The sequence below is a fragment of the Acinonyx jubatus genome, chromosome D4 (genome assembly GCF_027475565.1).
Source record: "Acinonyx jubatus isolate Ajub_Pintada_27869175 chromosome D4, VMU_Ajub_asm_v1.0, whole genome shotgun sequence".
NCBI classification, from domain to species: Eukaryota; Metazoa; Chordata; class Mammalia; order Carnivora; family Felidae; genus Acinonyx; species Acinonyx jubatus.
This window is the reverse complement of record NC_069391.1, coordinates 83,368,656-83,394,518: the sequence shown is the minus strand read 5'-3', so window position 1 is coordinate 83,394,518 and position 25,863 is coordinate 83,368,656. Positions and strand designations below refer to the sequence as shown.

At 42.0% G+C, this 25,863-nt stretch overlaps 1 long non-coding RNA gene across 1 annotated transcript in view; it reads right to left on the bottom strand.

The window, feature by feature from the left end:
• The window catches only part of LOC106968156 (uncharacterized), a 656,017-nt gene that overhangs the window by 500,508 nt on the left and 129,646 nt on the right, over nucleotides 1–25,863 (bottom strand). Inside the window, exon 2 of the long non-coding RNA XR_001429089.3 lies at nucleotides 20,784–20,895. This is a non-coding gene — a long non-coding RNA (uncharacterized LOC106968156). The remainder of the gene's footprint in view (nucleotides 1–20,783; nucleotides 20,896–25,863) is intronic.

Sequence of the window (25,863 nt, the reverse complement as noted above, 5' to 3'; positions counted from 1 at the left end):
AAATGGCATGGACTCAATTTCTTTTACCTAGTCCAAGTTTTTCAATGGAGTCCTGCTACTAGAGATGATTTTTCACAGCAAGCAAGGGAGCATAAGCAGGCCAGTGACAAAAGAACAGGAAAGCACAGCACATACGGTGTCACGAACTCATTGAGCCATACTCACTTAACACACTGTTGCTGTTATATTCATCATTATGTTATAGGACTTATAGGAAGCATCCTCACCATCTCACAAAGAATGAATCCGGTCCAAGATATAATGGATCCAGCAGTGACTCATCTGAGTATTTGTTATCCAAAACAGGAAAACTTATAATAAAGTTTGGGGGACTATTAATGAGTATACTCAGTATTCTAAGAGGCCAGAAACCTAGTGCATACAAAATGCTGACTTTTACACCTACTTAATATCCAACTTTGAACAGGTCATATGATCTCAAAGTCTTTTATCTTCTACTTAAATTGACGTTCAGATTTGTCATTAAGTACTCAGGAAAATGATTACCTTACTACCTTTAATGGCTAAAAATGAGAAAAGGAGGAAAAATCATGTAACTGAATGAGACCCTTTTTTACCCACTAGTTCACTGTAAACATACATGTACGTACATATGTACACACACACACACACACATACACACACGAGAACAACAACAAGTCACAACAGGGGACTAAAATTCCAAATCAAGGCAACAAAGAAATGGCAATAAACTAAAGCTACAAATGAGAAAATTCTATCAAGAATAGAGATCAAACATGCCTGAACATTGTAGACATCTGCCCTATAAGGTCAAGATGGCGTACTTCATGGGGTTACAGCCTATAGCAAAGGGAGGAAAAAGATAAACCCTCAAAACCAGGAACCGGGAGTACCCTGCTCCGGCTTATAGCCCAGAAAGGTGATATTCCTGCAGGGTAAGTACTCAAATCTAATAAGTCAGATCTGCTTCTGCTTCTGAGCTGTGTCTCATTGAGCACCAGCTGAGTCATCATTAAGACCCTCTGAGGGAAGGCATGAGTATAGGGATAACTCAAAAAAAACATAAAAACAAAAAACCACTTACGGTAACTTTCAAACAAAATTTACAAAGTACACAAAAAAATTCTAGCACTGGGAAACATAGTTAGCAAACCATAACCAAGAAAAGAGACAGCCAAGAAAGTAATTACAAAGCAATTTAGAAAGACTTTCAAGTATGGATTTCTGAGATCTTCAAAAGAAGAAGTGTATCCATAAAATGAAAAGAGGAGATTATAACACCAAAGCATGTGGTAACAAATTCATGAAGAGAAATCTTATCATTTAAATTTTTAAAACAGGAAAGTAGACATAATTGAAGAAATAATTAGTAAACTGGAAGATACAACGCACAAAGATAAAGAAGTGAAAATGGGAAATAACACATACAGCAAATACTGAGTATCTTAAACCGAACTCTAGTATGTCTCCAGGAGAAAATATAAAAAGGCATACCTGAATATATAATTGCTGAAATTTTTCTAGATTTGTAACCCAACCCAGACTAACTGGCCAAAGCTTGCACTTACGATCAAAAGAGTGAGTGTTAACAGAGCAGTGTCTCCAACCTCTTATTTGATTTAAAAATCACAATCAGGGTGCCTGGGTGGCTCAATCAGTTAAGCGTCTGACTCTTGGTTTCGGCTCTTGGTCTGACTTTTGGTCATGATCTCACGGTTCATGAGTTCAAGCCCTATTTCAAACTCTGCACTGTCAGTGTGGACCCTGATTGGGATTCTCTCTCTCTCTCTCTCTCTCTCTCTCTCTCTCTCTCTCTCTCTCTCTGCCCTTCCCCTGCCATCTCGTCCCACCCCTCTTTCAAAATAAATAAATAAACTTTAAAAAATCACAATCAGTGTAAAACTGACACCTGGCTATGTGTGGCTGCGTCATGGCACCAGTAACTGGTACAGAGAATATGGTCATTGCACATGAGGTAGCACGTTGCCAAATAACAAACCTGCTAGGTCTTTTCTGGTAGGTCTCCCCTCTATTAATTCACTTTGCTTGGCATACTCGTTACATTGTGTCATTCTTCCATGTCTGTTCCCTTCCTTGCTTGAAATGGTAAGACACTTAATTTAGGTTCTGGAACACAGACGCATGAGGAAACTTCCCTGAACCTCAGTGCTTGGCAAATCCCAGTTTTATAAATAATTGATAAAGAACAGTAACCAAACAAAGCAGAGATCCAAGATATCAATGGAAGAACTTCTCACCATTTTCAAATGGTCTTCCTTTTTCTTGGTCTGGCAAATTTAGTATGAGTTTTTTCCTCAGTGTTTTTTAATTAATAAACATCCAGTGCAAGTGACAAAGATCTTATGGGATCTGCTATTTTGTGGCTAGGAATAGACATTAAACAGTAAGATGAAACATACAAAATATGAAATGGTAACTGATGCTCATTTTGGTGAAGGGCTAATGTTGAAGGATTCATCAATGGTGGAAAGGAATGGAAAGGAAAAAGAAGAGATATTGGGAGTCCACAGGAAGACCAGAGGGACTTGCAATGATTTTAGAAGAGATCCCAAGAGGTTGAATGTACCTTGGAGAAGGAGGTGGAATAAATTCCACCATACCGTCAAGGTAGGCTAAGAACGTATATTATATACATACATATATATAATATTTATTTCTCAAAAGACTTCAGTAAATCTTGCCTTAAGTGTCATGATGGGGGTTAAAAAAAAAATATATATATATACACACACACATATATATACATACATATATATACACACACACACATATATATGTATATATGTGTGTGTGTGTGTGTGTATATATATGTATGTATATATATACATATATATATACGTACATATATATATATATATATATATATGTCAGCTACCAATGGGAAGTCAAACCCACATGTAAGCTTCCAGAGACCTGATATCTAAGAAGATGCTCACTGAGCTGCTGTTCATAAAAATGCCTTTTCCATCCACTTTTATCTCCTGTTTTTGACTTGTCCAGGCCAGTTGCTTCTTCCTCCATGGCCCCACTGTGTTTCACCCACAGGGGGACTATCATGAGGGTCCATCAAGAAATAAGACTAGGGGATGTATGGGCAAGGCAAATGCTCATTCTTATTTATTCCAGATTAGGGAAGAAACTCATTCCCATCCCAAAGCGGACATATGAGATATTCCGAGAGAATGACACCAATTTGTTCACCAGCGATGGAAACGTTTTCAGTACAACATGCAGATACTGATCATGCTATGAAGAAGGCATTAGTTTTATTTACTAAACACCCCCTTCACTGGGCTTGGCTGCAGCCAGTCAGAACCATAAAAAAATGTGAGTCCAACTGGTTTGCATATTGTTTTTTTATTGTTATTATAGTTCCTCCAATCTCCCAGCTCTGTAAATATTTACTCAATATCTCACTGCACTTAAATTTAAGAATTCAGTTGTCTCTCTTAACTGGTTTGTAAACACCAAACAGGAGAACCAGTTCTTGAGATGGAGGAGATAGCATCTGATTGACACACGGAACCTGGATTACGTATTAAACGAGAAATGCCCTTCTCGAGCCAAGATCATGGTGAAGTGAAAAGCAAGTGACTTTCTCAGTCGATGATGCATCTATAAAATGGTTGGAAGGCTGCCCTGTTTGCACATGGAATCAGAAAATAAAACAAAGTAAAAAGAATCTATCCCCTTCCTCTAATTTCATCATCTTGCTACAGCCATTCTCCCCAGGGCTTTCCTCTAACCCAGTTGCCAAGGAGGCGTAAGGGGTTATCCTCTCTGAAACACCATTAACGATTCTGTGGGCCCTCCTGGGGCCACTCTGAAAGAGCTCTGTAGGGAAACTGGCTGCTTCTATGGGCTCATCATATGGAAAGTATATTTCTCAACACAGCTGGCAAACAAATCTCTTTGAAGGAGATAGCCAAGAGGCCCGAGATTGGCCCTCCAATAATGAGTTCAGCATCTTTCACTCTCCCCAGCCTATAATATTCTTCCTCCCTTGTAGTTATTTATTATTATTCAATATTTATGCAAGCTATAAATGTGCAGAGCACTGCACAATATCACAGAGAGGGCCAATGCAATAACAACACCTCCCAAGGCATAGGAAAGGACCTGCAAGTCAAGTCCAGTGGCAGAGGCGTACAAAAAGAGAGGAGAACAGGGAGAGAGATGGACGGCTGTTTACCCAGCATCAAGGCCCCACTCTAGGGCAGGGCACATTCTGCTGGATTGAGCTGCAAATCACAGGAGGAAATGGCTTGACCTCTCCATGCCTTTGGCTATTCCACACTTGTTTTGTAAACAAGGTACAAATAGTGATCCAGAATTAAGACATGCTCCATAAACTGCAACTCATAGTCCTAGGCCACATCCAAGGTAGTGGAAACTATTAAAAGAGCAGGAATTGAGCATGCAGTGCCTTCACTTGGGGTGGATAACCCGTGCCACACCCCCGCTAATATTACTTCTGTCCTTATTTAAGAAGAAACTGCCCTGACATTCTCCAGCAATGACCTGGGTGTGTTTCTGTGTACCAGGAAATGAGAGCAATCAAGTTCAGGCCATGGAAGAACTATCCAAGGTCATGTCATCAGAAAATGACAGAGCTGAGATGCAGACCCAAATTCCCTGACTCCAAGGCCAATGTGTCTCCATGGTAGCATACTGCTGACTCTGCCTGCACCTTCTTTGGCTGCTCTGCACCTCGGTTCCCTGGCTTCCTTCCCTTCCCTTCCATCCTGTTTTCCCCAAATGGCTATTCATCTTCCACCTCTGACTCCAGGCTTTCCCTAGCCCCTTGTTGCTTTATTTCTCCCCTTGTCCCCTCTGCTTTTATTTCTATATTCTGCCTGGGAAATCACACTGTCGCTCAGGCTTGAACCACCTGCTCCATGGGGTGGATGCCTTGACCACTCCAGCCCTAACCTTAGTATAGGCAAAAGCTTAGGAATGTGGGAGTCAGACAGGCGTGGAGTGAAATGCTGGCATTACTTCAGACAACTTACGGGCCCTTCTGAAGCTCTCTAGAACCACTGTATACCTTTCAAACGAGGATAGTATTTACCTCAGAGCCAAGAATGAGACATCCGGGTGCTAATGTCCATTCCCTCCTCTTTCTTGGTAACAGTGCCCTGACTTTAGCTACATACATTATGCCTCCCACACCCTCAGCCTCCCTTTCAGCTTCTTGTGGCCATGTGATTATGATCTAAGCTGAGGAATGCAAGGAATAATTCTTCTTCTCTACTTTCCTCATTCCTACTGCCTAGAATACAGATATGATGGCCGAGACCCATCTGCCACTTTGGATCCCGAGGAGACCCTGACAGTAGAAACCAGGTGCCAGAGATGGCCAAGCAGAAAGATACATGACTAGGTCCCTAAAGAGACTGCAAAGTTTGTATAACAGCCCTGAACAGCTTGTATTTTTTGTCAAAGAAAGGGTAAAATCACTACTTGATACATCTTTTTTATTTTATAGGCAAATTCAGCCAAATGTAGCATACACATGGGGTTTTCTCCCTTCTCTTTTTCTATCCAGTGGGAGAAGATGTCACAGAAGAGACAGAGCAGCTACCAGAACCAGAGACACAACTAAAAGCAGGCAGGAGAGAAATACCTTTCTCCTACCCTCCTCCCTTCCACCATGACTCTCATTGGCCAAACCTGGCCAGACGCCATTTTCCGAGAAGTCTTGGAAATGTTGTTGCATAGGACAGTCTCCTTCAATGTGGAACAGAGCAAGAAAAGGTCAGAGGATGGATTTCAGAACAAAGAGGTAGATGGCACGGCCCTGCCAGAGGCTGGTGACTACACGAACACCGGTATGTGGAGCAGTTAGCACAGTGCCTGTCACATAACAGGCACTACCACAAATGCTGGCTGCCTTTACCTTCACTGATTTCTTTTCTAAGTTACACATTCACAAAGCCATTCACCTCTGCATTTCTCCATATAGATATTCCATAAGTACCTCCACCCGATTTGTCCAAGCCAGAAGTCAGCACCTTCTGCTTCTACAAAATTCCCTTATGCCTGAGACCTAACACCACCCTTCCAATCACGGTCTTGAAATCTCAGAGTCCTATTAGCTTTTCCTTCTTCATAAACCTCCCATCCCCCAATCCACAAAAGACTGAGACACAGACACCCTGCCCTGGTGGGTTTCCCAGCTATCGCCTCTCACTCTCATGACCATGAACCTACCTTGCTCTTGGTGTCACGGCATCTTCTCACACAGAGTGACTGCCCTCCTCTATTTACTGGCACTTTCCAATTCTCTCTTCTAGCTTTCTAGCTTCTCTTCATTACCAGCTTCTCCCTTTTTTGGGGAGTGGGCAAGGCTCACAGAGAATTTTGAATTTTATTGGTTCAGACTCAACTTCCTGGACACCTTTTGCAATCAGTTACATGGCTAACTAGCAAATTTCCATCTTAGAGATTAAGTTCACAAAAACAAGACTTTGATTGGCCCCATTCATATTTACTTGCTACACCACCAAGTTGATTACCTATTGCTTAATGCCTGTGAATGATAGGTCTACCCTGGCCTGTCAATTGGAGGTTGAGAGGGGACAGATCAGGCTACTACTGATATTTCTTAAACAGCCCTATTGCCACAACTATTAAGTCTCAGATATGATCATAGTATTCTCCTGGTCAAAATTCTCCAAACCTTTGAGGACTGGCCACAACAGGAAGGGGGAAAAGCATTTGCCTTACAAAATTTAATGGGAAATACTTCCAGCCATTAAGAAATGTTTGTCACTTTGTGATTCATGAGATGGTAAGTAAAATGTGCTCACCAGGAATCTCTCACAACATGGAAACCATTTCCAGTGAATCTTTCTACACTCATCCCAAGCTCCACTGTCTTGAATCCAGTGTCTAGGACTTACTTTCCATTTCCAAATACACTCTCCAAAGTCTCTTCTCTGAGTTTCTGCTCTGTGTCCAGAATCCTTTTCCCTTGATATTTCTACATGTTGAGATCCTACCAACCAAACCCAAAAATAGTCTTTGCAGTGTTATTGCCCCTCATGACCCCAGCCAGAATTAGTCACTTCTAGACACATATGCCCTCTGTACCCTAGATGCTCCAAAAGAGCAAGAATAGTATCTGCCTTGCTGGCCACTGTATTCCCATTGCTTGGGAGAGACTCTGGCTTAGCCAATGCTGAATACATATCCATTGACTAAGTGCCCACCTCACAGCACTCATTTCTTCCCCATATGTCTATTGCAGTGTGGATCACAGCCTGCCATACATTCCAGCCATGGAAGTTCATGTCTCTATCCCCTAACAGGTGGGGGTTAAGTATATGTCTTATTAACTTTGACATTTCCAATGCACACAGAAGACTACTTTAAACATGCTAGATTCAGGATAAACGTTTGTGAAATTAAATAGTTGAATGTATTTATTCCTCTTGAGGTCAAAAGATTTAGATCCAATAAAACATTTTTTCTTCACAAAGGAAAAAAATAGGGGTGCCTGGGTGGCTCAGTCAATTAAGCCTCTGACTTCAGCTCCGATCATGATCTCACAGTTCCATGGGTTCGAGCCCCGCGTCGCGCTCTGTGCTGACAGCTCAGAGCCTGGAGCCTGCTTCTGATTCTGTGTCTCCCTCTCTCTCAACCCCTCCCCGACTTGTGTTCTGTCTCTCCCTCTCTCTCAAAAATGAATAAACATTAAAAGAAATTTTTTTAAACAAAGGAAAAAAATAATATTCAGAGTTAGCTACACACACAAGATAGAAATCTCTGATAATATTTAGGTTTTTGACATTCCTTATTTATAACATTTTAAGCTGAAATAACTGCTTCCATAAGAAGTAATTAATGTCGTTCTCATACTGCCAGCCATCCACCACTGCAAAAATAAGAATATTCTTGAGCCTAAAGTTATAGAAATAATATATACTTTTTATTAGTGGAGAAATTATCTTAATTTCAACTTTGTCACCTTTGGGAAGGATTCTTTTCAAAATGTATTTGGAGTGTCCTATTACAATTAACAAACTGGATGCTTACAAAGACAATTGTCGCTTTAAATGGTCATGTACAATAACTCTGACAGAAACAAAGTGAATTTACAAAAAAATTCACTCTCATTAAAAGCGACAGTGTGTGGAATTAACCAAAAGTTCATGACTTTATTTTAAGGGTAAAAATAGAGTCCATTGCAGGAGAAATTCTTTAAAAAAAAAAAAACTGAGTCATAGACAAAGCCCTACCCTTTGAGGACAATGCTGAGGAACTGAGGAAGTCATGTAGTTAACTGAATTGATATAATATAAAGTTCAAAAGAGAAGGAAGAATAGTTCTTTGATTCCATCCACACACCTCATTCCATCCATGCCAACTCTTCTGTTCTTTCAGGCAAGTTCTAGAACTTGTTCCTCTGGCCACCCAGTGCCATACTTCCTGTCCCTCTTACTTGCCTTCACCACATTTCTCTGTGGGTGGGGTGCACGTACATTCAGGCGGCCTCGCCTCTCTCCTAGTCCAGCTGCACTAAAGTTCAGGGGCATTGCCTCGGCTTACAGGATCTGCAGAAAACCTGGACCAAGCAGGACCCCCTTGTGGGAAAGGCAGCCACACTCTGCTCACTTGTTCTGCACTGGCTCACTTCCCAAACAATTTAGGTGGAACAGGCCAAGGCAGCCTTTCCATTTAGCCCGTCTTCAGGGCTGGAAGCAGTAAAGGGAGGCACCACATTGATTTTCCTTCCATCTTTGCTGTTACTAAAGCTCATTCTTTGATATCCACCAGTGCCTCTCAAAAGGGTTATTAAAAGCATTTTTTGGTGCATCAGTTTTGGTTCTGTGAAACTGTTCTGAATATTGTAGGGATGTCTCACTTCTCTGCTTCCCACCATTAAATTCCAGGAATGACGCCCAGATGTTCTAAAGACGACAAAACATCCCCACACTGTTCCAAACCCTCTACAAGGATGGTATAGCCCATGTGTCTAGGCCTTCTTCTGTTCTAAAATGAAATTGAGGATGGCTGAAGCTTAGTTTCCTACACAAATTGTGAATTATGTTTAGTATTTAGGTTGTGATATTGAAGCTGCTGCTGTCAATATAGCAGGATCAGACGAGAAAATGTATGGTTCTCACTACCCTGGGATGCAAGAAGGCATGTTTCAAACAATGCTCTTGCCCCACAAAATTCTAATGAAAATATTATCTCCACTTGGGACAAGATTTATCACTTCATAAACTCAAGAAATGGCAAGTAAAGTATGTTCTTAAAGTGAAACCCACCTCACCTCCACACCCCCACCCCAAAACACAAACATGTAGAGAAAATGGCTCCCACTATAGATGAGTTATCTGCATTTGTACAGACAGTTTTGACAGTTGGTAGAAAGGAAGGGCTTATTGGGGAGAAATATATACTGAAGATTGACTTTTCAGGCAAATGCTTATTAGTGCTGTACTGCTTCCTTAGGGGATGGGGGGATATATCCAGAAGTTTAAGATTTAATGAGGATTTTTGGAGAGCAGACCAAATTGCAGCCACAGAAAATAAATTATAGGCAATTAGGTTTACATCTGATCCATTTTCCAGCACCCTAAGCTTTACTCATAATCTGTCTTCAGATTCACATTTTCGTACAAATACCAAACCTGCTTTGCTTGTGAGGACATAGGGGAATGGAAATGAAATGTCTCCGGGTTGACACCCAAAAGTCCAGCCACAGGTGAACCCAGATTATATTTGCAGGCAGCAAAGTATTGAGTTACCGAGTCCTTCCGGAGTGCATTTGTTACAATCCCATTGAAAATCAGTTGGCTTGGCAGAGAAGGTCTCATTTGCAAAAGAGAAAAATGAGCACTGTGCCAGTGGACAGGGCTCCAGATGTAGCAGGTGTCTGCAGTGGCCACAAAACACTGGCCACAAGCCTGGCTATATCAAAATGACCTGGAGACAGGGCTGGAAATACAGCTTCCCCCGAGCTCTACCTGTTACAGGCTAAATTGCGTCCCCACCAAATTCCTACATTGAAGTCCTAACCTCCGGTGCCTCAGAATATGACTACTTAATAAGTGGGTCTTTAAAAAAGTAATTAAGGGGGCGCCTGGGTGGCTCAGTCGGTTAAGCGTCTGACTTCAGCTCAGGTCACGATCTCGTGGTCCGTGAGTTCGAGCCCCGCGTTGGGCTCTGGGCTGATGGCTCAGAGCCTGGAGCCTGCTTCCGATTCTGTGTCTCCCTCTCTCTCTCTGCCCCTCCCCTGTTCATGCTCTGTCTCTCTCTGTCTCAAAAATAAATAAACGTTAAAAAATAAAAATAAAAAAATAAAAAAGTAATTAAGGTTAAATCTGATCCAGTGGGACGTAATCCAACATGACCCGCGTCCTCTTCAGAGCAGGCTAGGACACAGACAAGCACAAAGGACAGACCACATGAAGATGGAGGGAGAGGACAGGGACCCCTGCTGACACCTCATCTCCATCTTCCAGCCCCAGAGCTGTGATGTAAACAAGTGTCTACCGAAGAAGTCATCTCGTCCGTGGCACTCCTTAACAAAGACCACGCTGAGTAACGCACCCTTCCCCAGACCAGTTCCTGAGAGTCTCTAGAGGCTGGGGGCAGAAGTCATTCTAACACACCAGGGTTTGAGAACCATCAACATGAACTTCTTGCCAAGAGGCTGAAGCACTTCTGCAGACTGCCCAGCACCATGACCTGCCCTGACTGTGGCCAAGCACTGGGCCCACTCCTGTCCCACACACACTCAGGTGTCTGTGGTGGAGTGGGTTCTCCCTCCTCCTGTTGGACCTGATGGCGTAGTTGCTGCCTTCTGCTTTGGGGACTCTTTTGGGAACTTTTTGCCTCAGAAACTACTTCAAAGCTATGTGAAAGGTAGCTGAAAGGGGTATTCTAAATGACACGAAAACCTTTTTTTTTTTTTAAGAAAAATGCAGGGAGAACAGAGGATCAGGTGACGCTGACCAAACTGCTGGATGACTGCTAAGACATGGAGGGCTGAGGCGGCTCAGTGGCTCAAGGATTATATGTTTAAGTATGGGGTGTCACCAGTGTCACCAGCTCACTAGCCCTGAAAGTCTCCAGGTTTTCCTGGGGCTGCAGAGTCAGAGTATTCCAGCCTCCAGATGGGACATCTGGGAAAGTCATGGTCATACTTCATGGGATTATCATGGAAAATCACCTTGCTCATCTCAGTTCATAAACACATCAGTAGTAAGGCTGGGGAGCTTATAACATGTGGCCTAGCTTGAACATTTGTTTCTGGTAAACCAAAAGGCATACAAGGATCTGTCACAACAGAGCTGCTGAGCCTCTAGAATCCACCTATGGCCAAGAGGGGCCCTTGCATACCATTCTGTTATAGCCATGGCCAAATACACAAGCCTGAAAGGAAATTATAATGCTCCTTCTATTTCCACCATTTAAATTATCCAGTTGGGTTCCCTAACATTATGTTTCAGGATTACTGCTCCCTGCCCCTAGATTTGCAACTTTGCATTTTATTTGCCTAGAAGCAAATGTGACCAGCAATACCTTCTACCTGGGCATAGGTACAAGTGTTTCTTTGGTCCAACCCTACCCCAATCGCCACCATCTAATAACCTCTCACTCACTAAGCTTCAAGTCATGTATTCACGTCTGGACTCACTAAATAGTTACTGAGGACCTATCACAAGTTACGCATACTCCAAGCCCTAAAGTATAGTAGTGAACATAACAGACTAAATTTCTGCTCTTCTTGAACTTAATTTCATGTGGTGGAAACAGACAATAAACAAGCAAATAAATACAAATACAACCTCCAGATGTTTTCTGTAGGAAAAATAAAGCAGAGTAATGAAATAGAGTAGTTGTTCTCAAAGTTTGGTCTCTGAATCAGCAGTATCAGTGTCTCCTGGGAACTCATTAGAAAAACAAACTCTCAGGCTTCCCTCAAGACTTTCCAGTCAGACACTTTAGACACAGGACCCAGCAAAGACAATAACATTGGAGGACTACTGCCATAATAAAGAATGACTGAGGAGAGTTGCTTTAGATTGAGTGGTCACAGAAAACCTCCCTGAGAAGGTGACATCTGAGCTGAGACTTCAAGGTCATTTGTGCCAGGACTTGTCCTGGTCTTAACTCTCCACAGTGGTCACTTAAGGTCTCCAAAAATCTTTGGTCTTTATTTCATGCTTGCCAAACACTCTCTGATTCTCATTTCCCATCAAGGCTAGCTTCGTGGAGGTGTGACCGATGCAGTCACAGAAGTCCCTGCCCTCAGAAGGGCCCCATACTTGGCATAAAGCTCTACTGTCACCATCTTGAAATTCCTAGTAGTTTTTTCTCTGAACTTGTTTTGTAACTGAGTTATCATAGGACAATGGAGCAGGCATCTGAGCAGAGAAGAGATCTGGGAAATATGCGTTCTGTCTCAGTCACATGAAGCATTTGCACTGCCCTATAAGCACACAATTCTGGTGGACTTGTACTGCATGGGAGTCCAGTGACACTCCGAGCGAGTTTCATATATGTGTGTTAAGTCCACAACTGCGTAAGTAGCCACAGGGACACCTCAGAGAGGCTATGTTTTTCTCTCCTCTTCAGAATTTGCTTCAAGCACAGAAAGAAAGCAATGCTATTCGAAGAAACAAGAACTCCCAAGGAATGCTATCCATATTTTCATACCCAAGCAACTTTCCTGGATTGCCAAACGCTTATGCTGAAAATGGAGGCACAGAAAAAGGCAAGATTAGGGCAGCCCATTACTCCTTTTCCTTTCAATTCTTCCGGCCTCTCCAGTGGGCACAGGTGGAATTTGTTAGTACAGTGCAGGTGAATCAAAAACAACTGAGTTAGTATCACACACCAGTCCCACTGTTCTGGTAAGAATGAAAGACAGATGCACACGGGGGCTCCCACATATGCACTGGGCAATTTCAGTGATTCTGCATCTGAGTTAAATGCTCACAAATTTACATTTAAAACTGACATTGGACACTAGAACTGGTAAAACTCATGCAAATAATTTAAAATTGTATTTTACTTTACTTAAGATGATGTTCAATAGCAAATCAAAAAGAACATGACTTATCAAGAGAAAACCCATGGAAGGAAAGGAAAAGCGTTCTGTTTTAGTTCTTTTAGTGACAACTGTTTCCTGCTTTTTGAACAAGGAGCCCCATAAATTATGTAGCCAGTGCTGCTACCCGTGAGACGCCAGCCCACAGAGAAGCACGCTCACCATGTGGACATGAGCGTCTCGAGACACGGAGCAGTTCTGTTCTCTGTGTCACAAATGGGTCATCAAGCGGAACATCCGTCTCTGAGAGGGTGCCAGGTGGCACTGCTATCAGAAGACTGCAGCTTTATTTGTTTCAGGCAGGAAGATAAAAAGAAAACCTTTCTCTCTAGCTCATGCCAAGACCCTATGAGAACAACTGCTTCTTTAGAAATAGGCACGTGGGCAGCTACCGCGACCTGGTACGATGTTGAATCTTAAAAGAATTGGCCCATATTCCATGAGAACAATGGGCCATTTCTCAACAAGCAAGAAATGTAAAAAGAGCTACAGCATGGAAACATTCACTAATTCCCTAGCACTAAGCCGGTACACACACATCCCAGCAGGATGCAAAAGAGGATTCCAACTGTTGAAAATCACGAGGTTTGATGGTCCTGTCTTATTTCACCTTCTGCTACAAACTCAAGTTACACCTATACTTAGTGGAAATATAGTCCTCCTTCTCTCAACCACTTCCAATTTGCAATGCGTGGCTCAACCAACCAACCAAAAAGGGGGGTGGGGGGAAGAAATGGAGTTCCTTTGACTTCGCCTGCCCAAGCTTCAATCCTGAATGCTAAAAGGGACCTCCGTTTACAGGCAGTTCCAAGGCCTGGTGTGTGTCACCTCACACGATCAGATCCATCACCCCTGTCGCTTCAGTTCATGAGAAATCTGGGATCTCACTCGCACGTGGTGCCAAGCGAGGTACAAAGGCTGCTTTCATGAACTTCGTCAGGTTTACAAGGCTGAAAGTGCCAAGATTTCAGGGTTACGGCACTATCCCACTCATTTCTTATTAAGATGCTCCTTCATCATTGGAAATTCCTTTCGGTCCCGAATGACTTCAGTCTTGTTATTGAGCCATTAGTTAGAAGAAAAGGCTGAGAACCAAAATCCTCACCTCCCCAATGAAACCATTAGCTTTTGGAAATCGATTTTTACAAGATGCCTAAATGCTGACCCTGGAGAATACAGTGTTCTATGAGGTGAAAACATGGGTAACAGATTTACTTTTCACCCTCAAAATAAAGAAATAAATACCTTCTGTTGATAAGTAATGTGTGGGAAATGTTCTGGAAGAGTTCAGAGGTGGAGTTTCTCCCCTACTCTAAATACAAAAAAAAAATAAAGAATTGCCTCTTGTGTAGAACTTGCAAAGAGGCTGGACGCCAGGGGCATGGGAGAGGGTGGGTAAACTATGGTTTCCAGCCTTGGCGGCCTTCAGTCCTCAGCTGGTCCGTTTCTCAGTCTCTTCATCTCCAAGGGGATCAGAGACGGGGTTTTAACTGTGCTCTGTGAAGTTTTTAGGGAAAAGGCTGTTAAACCTTAGTAAGCGTTAATAATCATGAGGGATGCGTGCTCCCAGTCCATACTCATAATCTTCCACCTTTGAAATTGACTTAGTAGGTCTAGGAAGAGGGAGGACTGAGGAATCTCAATTACTAAAAAGATGATCAGTTGATTCAAATGCAAAGCCCGTGGAGGTGCCTCAAGGGTTTTAAGTTGAGGGAACAGATGCATAATGGGCTCTGTCATCTTCACCACTGCATCTAGGAAAGCAGCTCAGCCTTCCTCTATTTAACAGTTAAGTGCCCCCAAAAGCTTGATGAAGGACTCATTGCTTTGAAAAGCACAGGACAAGACGTCCTCTAGGCCTTGTGCAGTGTCCATGTCTAGGATTCCAGGAAGTCCGTGGTGAGGCAGACTTAACTTGAAGGAGGTACCTGGAGTACATTAAAAGGCTCTCTTCTTTCTATGGAAAACCTCCAAAGTGGGCTAGCGAAGAGATACTCAGCCCCCACCCCTGGACTCCAGGGCATCAAGCAATTATACTCCCATAATAGATCAAAAAGCAATCTCTCACTTCTTTAAAAAATCATTACAGGGGCACCTGGGTGACTCGGTCAGTTAAGCATCCGACTTGACCGACTGACCCAACTCAGGTCATGATCTCACTGTTTGTGGGTTCAAGCTCTGCTTTGGGCGCTGTGCTGATAGCTCAGAGCCTGGATCCTGCTTCAGATTCTGTGTCTCCCTCTTTCTCTCTGCCCCTCCCCCACTTGTGCTCACTCTCTCTCTCTCTCACGCTCCCTTTCTCTCTCAAAAATACACCAACATTAAAAAATATTTTAAAAATCACTACAAATAATTAGTGTTGTGGGTTGAATTCTGTCAACTCAAAAGATATGCTGGGGACAACTGGGTGGCTCAGTCAGTTAAGCATCAGACTTGATTTCGGCTCAGGTCAAGACCCCCCAGTTCATGGGATTGAGTCCCATGTCAGGCTCTGCACTGACAGTGTGTTGAGCCTTCTGGGGATTCTCTCTCCCTCTCTCTGCCCCTCCCTGACTTGCATACTTGAACACACGGGTACACACACACTCTCTCTCTCTCTCTCAAAATAAATAAATAAGCTTAGAAAAAAAAAAAAGATATGCTGAAGTCCTAAGCCCCAGTACATCACATTGTGATCTTTTGTGGAAAGAGGGTCATGGCAGATGTAATTAGTTAAGATGAAGTCATCCTGGAGTAGGGTGAGTCCTTAATGCAAGATGGCCATATGGCCAGTGTCTCTAAAAGAAGACAGTATGAAGACCCAGGGAGAATGTCAAATAAGGACAGAGAGCTTGGAGTTATGAGGCTGCATGCCAAAAGCCACCAAGGATTGCCATCAACAACCAGAAGCTAGGAAAGAGGCACAGAGAAGACTCTGCCTCCAGGCCCTCTGAAGGAACACACCCTGTCCTCACCTCAATTTCAGACCTCCTGACTCCACCACGGTGACCGAATACATTTTGGTCACTTGAAGCCACCCAGGTTGTGGTATTTTCTTGTGGCATCCCCAGGAAATGAATATAATCATTAATTTACAAGCAATAAAAATGATCTTCCCGAAGGTTGCTCTAGGATCTTAATTTAATCTTCAGGGCAGGAATCTCGAAGATTATCCAAACTCTGCCCAGACATGAGGGAATGTCATCCTTCAAAAGCAACAAGGTTCATCTCTACACTGAGTGTCAATGTGTCATTAAAACAATCTCTAGGTCACAGCAGTGCATGTGGCCCCATCACTCAGTGTGCCTCATCTTTTCAGAGACATCATTAATTGGTGTTGGGCATGAAACCAAAAAGCTTGAAAAAAAAGGAAATATTTAAAAGGAATAAATGATATCCATGTAAAAGGGTTCCAAAAGGTCATGTTCCTACAGGAGGCAGGAAAACATTGTACGGTCTGAAGTTTCCCTCGCAAATAGGTCACATTTCCATTTCCCTAAAAAGAACTTCCCGTTTTTAATCTCACTGGATATTGTGATAATTAAAATCCCCTCTCAAAATATCTACGCAGTGGTACTTTTAAGCCACTGGGTTCAATTAGCATCTTCTTATTAACAGAAGGCTGCAATGCTTTCAAACCTATTTTTTGAAGTAGGATACATTTGACTAGTACCCTCATTTTTATGAGGGATTCAAAGGGGACTCCAGGTTTCACAATTAGGACATTCATTTCCATTGTGAGAGAACACAAAATAACTAGGAATCCAACTTATGTAAAACATATAGTCAAATCTGATAAATATAACTAAGTGTGGTGGCTAGATTTTACATGTCAAAATACCCACAATCTATGTTAAAATTCTTTCCATTTTGCTTTAAGACTTCCTTACTATGAAACATGTTCTGTGGGTCTATAAATACATTAAGATGAAAAGTTGAAGCAACTCTCGTGGTCCTGCCATCTGGCTTTGGATATGGATTGCTAATTGATCAATAAATCCCCTGCAGGCCCCTCCCTTGCTGGGTGGACTGCTCCTCTACCTCCCCGACTCCTGCTCTTAATTTTTACTAAATGCAACCTGAGCCCTGGGCAGCGAGAATCACATTCAGGTAAGTTACATGGTCTACATGAGAAGTATTTACCCCTGTGCTTTGATATAAGCAAAGCTGTGACATGACAACCCAAACTACCAAAAGGATTCCCTGGAGATGATTATTTCCACCATAAAAGGAGTCATCAAGAAACTCTTTGAAATAACACTTGACCTTGACCCACTTCAAACTCAATTCAACTGACAAGAATTCTCTTTTCATAAAATTTTTTGGACCTCAAATAATACATCAATTGAAGTGTGATGCTTTGTGTTTTATAATATATAAACACAAACATATACAAACACAGCAGGTATATATATTTATTTGTTCAACATTCATTCATTCATTGTGTCAACCCCCTGTGCACCAAGAATCATGTGGCATGAGGGACACAGCTGAGTAAGACACAGACCTTACCGTAAGAATATTTCATACAATCACATCTCATATATAAGTACAGTGAAAGAGAAGGAAATGAACAACTGTTTGTGGAAAGTAAACTCCCTAACAAAAAACATGAGGTTTCATTGATGGATACATGAGGTTTACCCCAAATCGTACCCTCCTCTCACACTCCTCTGTTTGCTTACATAGGATTTTGAGTCTAGGTTAACATACATACAGCACCGAGAGCCATCCCAATTACTGAGCAGGGGATTACAGATTCAGAATGATCCGGGAATGTTAAGGAGCTGCCAAGTGCAAATTCTGCCAGTCTGCATGAATGTCATCATAAATCTCAGCAAACTGTACCTTAAAAATATTCTGATTTTGATTGGAAGTGTTCTACAGTTGCAAAAGACCCAGCCCCAGTAAAGTGCATGACAACTTGAACCATACAATCATTTTCAGTTCATGAATATTTACACAAACAATCACTCCATTCTTTCCATTCCCAACAAATAAAAACATGAAAATATTTTTATTCAATCCTAATAAGTCATAAATTGATTATATTGTATGTACAACCAGTTACTATAAGATAAGTATATCTGTTTTTGTTTCAAGCCACAGAAATCAATTCTGAGAAATTCAAGCAGAAGGTAATTCATTGAAACCAAAGAAACAGTTGAACAGTGAAGCCTTGAGACAGATAGACACCAGCACATCCCTAGAGTCTCGATAACTATGCAGAAGTTCTCTCTAATGAGCTAATTTACTCTAGCGTGCCTCCAAGGAGTCATGGCCTCCTGACCATTCCAGTCCGTGGTTCACATTTTCAGGATCCAAAAAAGCTTCCTGGCCTAATTTGGATCAAGTGCCTACCTCCACGTCCCAAGGGGCAGGAACAATGTACATAGACTTCTTAACAGAGAGGGGTGAATGACTGTAAACACAGAAGTTATCTTTGTCATTAAAGTAAAGTAAGGTTTTAAAATATTCCACCTTTTTAAGGAGTTAGATTTCTCAGTTTACTATTGCTTCTTTTCTAATACTTATTCTCAGTACAAAACAACAACTATGGGGACTGCTTAGGAGAAAGGCAGGAGTCAGGAGGGTATAAAACAGGAAGATGAGCATAACATGTAACCTGACTTAACATCCATCTCAACACACGAGCACTGCTTGGTGATTTATTCTTCATCCTATGGACACGGAGAGCTCCAGAAAAACAAGAGTCATTTAGAGGTACAAACAGATCTAGATTCTGGAGCCAAGAGAACAGAATGAGGTTTACTCCAAAAGCCCTGACGAGAGTATTATATTCCCTTAAACAGCCAGCACAGGGATTCCTCAGAATCAGTGCCACGCGATATTTCCAATATTGCTCTGCCAAGAGACATTACCTTTCTTTGTGACTGATGAAAAACAAAAACAAACAAATAAAATCTTAACTCCAAAAGAAAGAATGATGAGGAAGCCAGGATTCTGGGTTGACAGAGGACAACTGTCTAAAGAGAGAAATTTACTTTTTCAAGAAGCAAATGCATCTACTCCTTCTTTCTGTTGGAAAGGTTGCTTGATGAGTTCAGTTTTGAGTTACATGAAAAGACTTATACACAGTGAACACTTTGAGTCTAATGAGAAATGTCAAATGGAAAATGTAACCAAGAGAGTCTTGCTCAAAAAGTCCCTGCTGATGAAACCTGAAATCAATATTGATGAATTTGGCTTGGCCAATTTTTGCTGAGTGGAATGAACTGGGTTGGTAGGAGTTATTTTAGCTGTATTTCCTCAGCATGCCAATAGAGTTTTTTTCCCTGTTCCTCCAGCCACACATGTGGCATACATTTATTATTTACAATACATACACAGGAAGTGCTTGATTGATGAGATAACCCCTCTTTCAGAAAGATCTTTTCCAAATGGGGCTTTGTACTGTAGGTGTTAAATGAAGTACCATAAAGTCAGTAAGATATACTTTTTCACCCCTAGATTTTATTTCCGATAAAAATATTACAAGGGTGATTTTTTTGTAGGCAGTATGTGATGTAAAATATGGTTACAGATAAACACAGATTGTGCCTATACATTTTTCTCTTTACATGCTCTCGAAGGCTTTGTAGATGGTGTATAGACAAGCTTATGTAAATATGAGGGGAAAGAGAGGACATGAGAGAGGAGAGATTGAAACCAGGATGGTTTCTGGATAAAATGTGATCACGTAGAGTGGAGCACTCTATTCGTTTAGATTTTAGTCCGTACTTACAATACTCAGGTTGTACTATTCTGTTGATTAAGAACTATGAGCACTCAAAGCGGCATCTATGGCATTTATGTGGCATCAAAACATGTATGGTCAGGGGCGCCTGGGTGGCTCAGCCGGTTAAGCATCCGACTTTGGCTCAGGTCATGATCTCGCAGTTTGTGAGTTCGAGCCCCGCGTCGGGCTCTGTGCTGATGGCTCAGAGCCTGGAGCCTGCTTCAGATTCTGTGTCGCCCTCTCTCTCTGCCCTTCCCCCGCTGGCACACTGTCTCTCTCTCTCTCAAAAATAAATAAGTATTAAAAAAAATCTATGTTTTAAATTTAATTTTGAAACATTAAAATTGCTATAATATCAATGTTCCCGTTTACTTTTAGAAAGCAAATTGTGTTTTTATTTTATTTTTTTAAGTTTATTTTGAGAGAGAGAGAGAGAGAGCACGCAAGCATGAGTTGGGTAGGGGCAGAGAGAGAGGGGGCAGAGATAATGCCAAGCAGGCTCCACACCATCAGTGCAGAACCTGATGTGGGGCTCGAACTCACAAACTGCGAAATCATGACCTGAGTCAAGGTTAAGAGTCGGATGCTTAACTGACTGCGCTACCTAGGCACCCCTTTAACAATACTTTTTAAATGTTGTTCACAGGCAGTTACAAAAACAGGCCACAGGCCAGATGTGGCCTGCAAACCATAGTTTGCCAATCCCAGTTTACTGACAGATTTTTTCACACAAATTTTTTAAATGTAAAATGAATACAGGTAGGCAAAATAGCTTTAACTTCTGTGGACAACTACTCTGTTGACTGCACAGTTTCTCACCAAGACCTTTCAGTCACCCCTTCATAAGACCTGCCTTCTCTACTTCCAACCATCCCTGAGTTCCTGGCGGTCCAGTTCTAGAATACGACCCCACCCACCCACCCAGTCTCAGTTGACTGGTCCGAGGTGATCTTGTAACCCCATACGGGTCAGAGAAATGGGAGTTCTTACCTTGAGTGATAGTCTCCATCTGTTTGGCTTGAGGGTCGGTATCAAACGAAAAAGGAGGCTTTCCATGGCCATGGTTTCCGACCAGCTGAAGGGCAGAGCTGGGAAAGCCCATCTGCAAATGGAGAGAATGAAGTCAACACACAGACAAGAGAAAACAGAGGAGATTTTGACAGCAAGGTCTTCGTTTATTTTATTCCTAAGGCTCAGCTGTATTCTCGTCCTTGGATTTCCTGAGAAAGCTGCTACAGCCTTAGAATAAATCTTCCTCTGCCTCCCCCACTCAGCTATCTGGCACCGGTTTCTGTTGCTTACAACCAAAACTAATACTTTTTACGCAGATATACCATTTTTAATTAGTCAGCCTTCTTAGACTGGGAAATCATTTTTAGGCAATCGGGCTCTATACGAGTTTGAGCAAGTGCATTCTTTGAGATTACTCAAGATGTTTTCGGTTCAGAGATTTCTGTTTACACATTTGAATACACCTCTGAACTAAGATCCTAATTAAACTACATGCGCAGCAAAATGTTGTCATTTATCAACAGCGCTCATTTCCCTCCCTATCACCTCCAGTAGCTGATGTAGAGGGAAGGCCAGAAGCTGATGTAGAGGGAAGTTTGACAATTTTTCAAATCCCTAGTATGTTTCCAGCACTTTTCTTCAGTAGGCTATCACCCATGACCTGGAATTGTGCCTGGGGCAGAGTTATCATTCCACACATATTGAATCAATGAATCAATACATATTTTAATGATTTTTTAATGTTTAATCACACCCAAAAGGCCCCTTTTTTTATCTGTAAAAGGATTTTTAGTTTATTTACTTTTATTTTTTAATTTTTTTTCAATATATGAAATTTATTGTCAAATTAGTTTCCATACAACACCCAGTGCTCGTCCCAAAAGGTGCCCTCCTCAATACCCATCACCCATCCACCCTCCCCCCCCCACCCCCCATCAGCCCTCAGTTTGTTCTCAGTTTTTAAGACTCTCTCATGCTTTGGCTCTCTCCCACTCTAACCTCTCTCTCTCTCTCTCTCTTTTTTTTTTTTAAAGGATTTTTAGTTTAAATAACTAGTTATAAAAAAAAATATTTTGTTTAAACCTGAAACTTTCCTGAAAGAAAAATTCCTAGATAGAAATAAGAAAAAAAAAAAAAAAAAAAGGAAGAAATAGGGCCGAGGGGAATCTTTTTTTAAGATCGTTACATTGAAATGACAACATGATAAATGCAACAACATAAAGTACTTTCTGTTCTTTGTTTGTTTCTTTGTTTTTTTATGTTTTTGGTGCTGTTTAAATAAATCGGTTTGCAACAATACATACAGAATTTTCAAATCCTTTAGGAACATCAAGCCAAAATTCATATGTGGAAATAATGGGGGCTATTTCTCTATCATCTCTTCTCCTGGAAGCCACATAAAACAGGCACACTTTCAGGGCTAATGGCAAAAATCATCCTCTCTCTCTTTTTTTTTCTTTTTTTTTTAATTTTTTTTTTAACGTTTTATTTATTTTTGAGACAGAGAGAGACAGAGCATGAACGCGGAAGGGGCAGAGAGAGAGGGAGACACAGAATCAGAAGCAGGCTCCAGGCTCTGAGCCATCAGCCCAGAACCTGACGCGGGGCTCGAACTCACGGACCGCGGGATTGTGACCTGAGCCGAAGTCGGACGCTTAACGGACTGCGCAACCCAGGCGCCCCTCTCTCTTTTTTTTTTTTTAATGCATTCTGAAGAATGGCCAACGAACCTGCCATCCTAGTGTCAGGTCACTCTCACCAGCTGCTTCTTTGAGTTTAGTTCCACACAGCAAATGATAGACTTACATAGATGGGAGGCAGTATGGCAAAGGGATTTCTTTCTTGAAAAAATTCACAGATTTTTTAAAGTGAATCATCACACGGAGTTTTCAGCATCGTAAGCCTGGCTTTATATATTTTGCCCTGTATCATCTTCCAAAGGGACCAGCTTCACTATGAATCCTGTTGAGCCTTCTAGACTAACCCAGTGAATGACGCTGATGACAATTTGCCACCAAATATTAGTTGGATACAATACATTTACTACTGCATATTCATGGATGTATACCTAAAGATCCTTTGTTTCAAATACAAAATGCCAGAAGATACATTCAGCAGTTTGCACCAGTGCTAGGCTCATTTCATCCCCACCCCCCCACCCCCCCCCCCGCCCCCACTGCACAACTGCCTTCAATTGTTAACTCTACCCCAGGAGGTCAGGAAGTCATTTGGAAACAGTCCCATTTGAAAACCAAGAATCTATATTTAAAACACAGAAACCCACTCTTCCGGGTTTGAAGGTATTTTTATTTGATTGCTCAGATGATAATGAGCATTGTCCATCAGTTGCCAAACGACTTTCTCTCATGGGATCCTTATTGTTTCTTTGTTATTACACAGAATAACAGCTCTTTGGTACTCATTTCCTGAAGAAGATTACTTTTCAGTATCAGACTTCACCAACAAGCCTTTTCCCAGCCGAAGACTACAAATCTACACTGTGACTAACAGAGTGACTTTCTCAGTCATACTGACTGTAGAAGAAAACAAACAAATAAGAATGACAGAGTCTGCTGAACTTCTCCACTGCCTATTTACAGGTCCTCACAAATGAGCACTTCTCTGGCTTCCCTGGGCTATCCTCACGTAAGACGAAAAGGTCTGGCCAGAACAGAACAACTTCCCAACCAGGATTTAAGGGCCTCCCAAAACCGGAAAGAACAGTGTCCATCACTGAGAGGGGGTCCATGTCAGTTAGAAAAGGACTATGGAAAGTTTCAAAAGTTTTTCCATAGACTCTAGTTCATTATAGGTGACTGTTTAACATAGAAGGCCACTCGGGCCTGGTCCAGGCACCAGACAGAGGTCCACACAGGTGTCATGACTATCTTATGAAGGTGAGAAGGGAATATGAGACCTGCAGTCAGGATGTGGCTTTGAATCTGGACTATTACAATGCGCTAGCTAGCTGTATTGAGTTTCAGTTTTCCTCATCTGCTAATTACACATAATGTCTAGTTCACAATCTTGTTTCAAAAACTAGATGAAATGATCTGTGCGCAAATGTTTAAGCAGCACAGGAGGCATGCAATAATGAAATAAATTTTTCTCTAATGGCATCCAGAGGGCAATGACAACATGAGCCAACTCAAAGCAGCTGAAAGTGACAGCTGGCATGGCCACCAAATAAACCTACAGAAAAATGCAAATCCACATCAAGATGATGTCTTCCTCAGCAAACACTTTTCCTACAGCTGGGAATTCAGAGAATTTCTGTGTCTCTAATTAACATAATAAGGGGATAAATGACTCCTGGAATGCACGTAGGGTACACTTAAAGTCCAACAACAATGTCAGGAAAGGTCCCTCTATAAAAATTGAATTTAACAAAACTCAACCTACAATGACTGGGAGCAGTAGGCATCCCTTATGTTTTATTTTAGGGTTTACAGATTGTTTTATATGTTATAGTTTGGATTTCTCAGGAAACAGACTTTGGGATGAAGACCTGTATGAAGGGAATTAAGGGAATAACTCCTTTAAGGGAGCAGGAGAAGCGGGATTGGGCAAATGGAAAAGTTGAACTACAACACTGTTACAACAGCCTTGAACCATTCCACAGGGGGCTGGAAAGCTAGAATGATCCATCTGACCACCACTCATTGAGACCAAAAGAGGCAGACATTTGTCTCCATGCTTTGACCAATCGCTGAATGCAGGCTATCCCAAAAGAGAAGATGTAAACTCGGGTGAGGTAGCTTCGTCCGGCTGAGGGCATGTCCCTAAAATGGACTCAGGTCTGAATGTTCAGCAACCATACTTGTGGTATTTGGAGAAATAAGTACTCAGTCCTAACCGAGGATCTGGACATGCCACAGATCCACTAAAAACCACTCCTTGCCACCCAAAACTTCATATAGGGAGTTCATTCCTTCTAGAAATAACTCCCACAAGATTCTAATTTGTGACTTTTCCTAGGGAACCTTTCAAGAGGACAGTTACTGAGACAAATTAGGACTTCTGCCTTTACAGTTGGTCATGGGGACACACTTGGTATTCAATGACTTCTTTATTAGCCATTCTAGACTCCTCTTACCCTCTGCTAGTACCTGTTTAGACCTTGGTGGTCTACCAGGTGGGGACTCAAGACTTTCATCCCTAAGGGGTCTAAATCCTGGTCAACAGGCCCTTCTCAGGCTGCAGCTGCAGTACCTGTCCATTTACTATCAAAATTGTACAAAAGACAACCAAGAAACCTGGGAATCAAAGGCACTCTTCCCTGCCTCCTGTTATGTAAGAGCAGCCCTATCTTCTCTTAACATCAAGGTCAATTACTCCTGCTGGGATGATGACTCATTTCCTGGTCTGCAATATCTTGGCAATTAGAGCCCAAAGTGGCTAGGTGACAGTCATAGCTTACAACATAATAGGATTCTTGCTGTGTCCCCTGTGGAAGTATTCTGCCTCTGGGAACCTCCAAAAAAAAAAAAAAAGAAAGAAAGAAAGAAAGAAAGAAAGAAAGAAAGAGCTTACAGTTGCAGAAATTCCTCCAAGTAGGTCACTGTGAGTGATGACAAGCAGGGCTACTTCTATTTCCAACCCTTGGTTCCTACACTCAAGTGTTCCACCTACTAAGAACACAGCTGTGTCATTCATAGTCTCCATGGTCACAGGTTTACCACCTGCAAAATGACACCTTAGCTATACCTTCAAAAGGCTTCTCCACTTCCTTGTAAGCTGATGGCTTCGAATAGTGTGGTATGTGATAGGACAAGTGGACCCTTGGTCATGTGCTCATGGCCGTACCCTCTTTGATGTGAGTCCCTTGTCTCAGGCAGTATTTTGTGGTATTCTGTTTCAGTAAATAAAACACACTTTAAGGTATCCAATAGTATGGCGACCAGGGTCCTGCCATCAGGAAAGGCAAACCCATACCTGGAATATGTGTCAATTCCAGTTAAAATGAACTGGTGCCCCTTTTAGAGTGAAGGGGTGTCCACAGTGGCTAGTTGGTTTTGAAGAACGGTGCTGTATCAGAGGCTCAGGGTTGACGGGTTAG